Genomic DNA, 2,220 nt, shown 5'->3' on the forward strand with positions numbered 1-2,220 from the left:
ATTGGTGTGTTACTGAGAATTATTTTCTTCTTGTGAACCAATCTCGTCCTAGAAACAGAATTTTCTCAGTGTAAAGCAATAAATCATCTCAGTGTCCTCATTGCAGACAGTTTAACCAATTAGACAGTTAAATTATTTAAAAATTATCTTCATTTAGGTCATATGAAAGTGCATTGAACATCTGTTTTAAAGTCTGTGGTATATTAAATTGACCCAAACATTGAATTTCCTGTCCACAGTTGCAAAATCAAGCTACTGTGAAATGCTTTTATCTTTTATTAACAGGCAATACTAAATTCACCTAGTATAAAATACCAGTGTTGGTGGTAAAATGCCTGTTGTCTCACAGGTGAACAGTTTAACTTCAATATAAATGTGGCATTTTAATACCCTATTTTTTAAATTCCTATATCTGTTCTGTAAAATTTAGAGGTCATGTGAAATTCAACGTAGAATGATAGTGGTGTTGAATGAGAATTCTCTTAAAGAAGCAAGTCACTCAAAAAAATGGAACTCAAACTCTGTATATGGAATCAAATTACCCAGACTAAATGAAAACCTCTTTGCTCTTGTAATACTCTGAAATACTTTTTACATGGGAAGATTCTTTTTTATCCTTCTCCTTTATCTTAATAGGTTTTGTGACAAATTAGATTAAATTAGGAAGAAATAAATGAAAGGCCTTTGATTTGAATGTGGAGATAAACATTATCTACCATCATGGATTGCCTCCAGCAGGCCTGCTTGATGTAGTAGAAGCTGGGAAGAGCAGTTAGTGTCTACTGCCTTAGTCTAGGTCTTAGGAATTCTGACTTTAAAGGACATGGCAGCAATGCTGTCAGGACTGTAAATTTGATGTGCTAATCCCTTAGGCAAGGAGGAGAACATTGCTGTTTAGGTTAGAAGAATACTGCATATATTGAGTCAAACAGGACATATACGAGGAAGCAAAAAGAAAAAAAGACAATGCAGATAAGTTTAGCCATTTTCTGAACAAATGTGGCCATCATGTGGCAAATTAAAGACATGGCCATAGGAAGAAAAATTGTTGATTTACAGAATAGAGTAATAAAAAAGAAAATACACATCTTTCACCATGAGCTCAAAGGAAACTGGTGTTAAATTTCAATCACAGAAATTACTTCTAGCATTTCAATTTTTCAAAAGTTTATAGAGAAATTTTGAATGATATTTTGAAATTTATTTTCATTTTGAAATTAAATATTCTTAGATGGAAATCACATACATTTTTTCTTCAGCTAAAGTCTCATAGGTAGTAGTGTGGAAATGAGAGCTAGGAGGAATAATCATATCTTCAGAGCAAAGATTTCAAATGTCTACATACAAGCACCAAGTGAGCAACCAAGCTTCAAATTATTTATCAAGCTCCTCAGGAAATTGCAGGAAACGAAATTATAAACATCTGCAAAACTAGATTGCTGTATGCTTCATTGAATGTACCATTAACAAGCTGAACAGGGAAATATTATCATCCACAACTGCAATTCACAACTCTAATATGCATAAAGAGTAGTGTCGAAGCTCTTTTTGATTCAGCAGATATGTAAATAACTCTGATCTTTAATAACTCATCTTCTTTTACAGTGAAAAATAGACAGATACATGTAGATAAGTCTTCTGTAGAGCTATCCAAAAGAAAATCCTGGGAAAACTTAATTTAGATTATGAATTAATCTGATGGATGGAGAAATCTGTCATAATTCCATAGTGCCTTTTCCTACTCTTGTTTTGGAATGTGTGCAAAAAAAATTTTTGTTTGTTTGTTTATTTATTGAACAACATGGGAATGATGTATTGCTTTACAACAGTATTAAATATATGCATATCAAAGAATGACTGAAAAGTTTCCACAACAAGCAAGCACAATCCAAAATGAAAGCTGTACAAAATATCATATATGTAAAAGGGAAGGTAAGAAGTTATTCATGGGTGTCTAGAGTGCCTAGAAAGAAAAAAAGTGTGGTGTCAGTGTTAACCAAGCAGCTTGTCATAGCCCCAGCAGTAAAGAGAGTAAACAGTGCTGATCACAGTGCACCTACACTGCTTACAAGGGCATGTAGGGACAGGACATGGGAAAATGGCTTCAAACTGAAAGAGAGCAGGCTTAGATTAGGTACTAGGAAAAAATCCCTTACTCTGGGTGTGGTGAGGCACTGGAGCAGGTTGACCAAAACAGTTCTGGATGTCCCATCCCTGGAA

This window comes from Vidua chalybeata, chromosome 1 (assembly GCF_026979565.1).
Source record: "Vidua chalybeata isolate OUT-0048 chromosome 1, bVidCha1 merged haplotype, whole genome shotgun sequence".
NCBI classification, from domain to species: domain Eukaryota; kingdom Metazoa; phylum Chordata; class Aves; order Passeriformes; family Viduidae; genus Vidua; species Vidua chalybeata.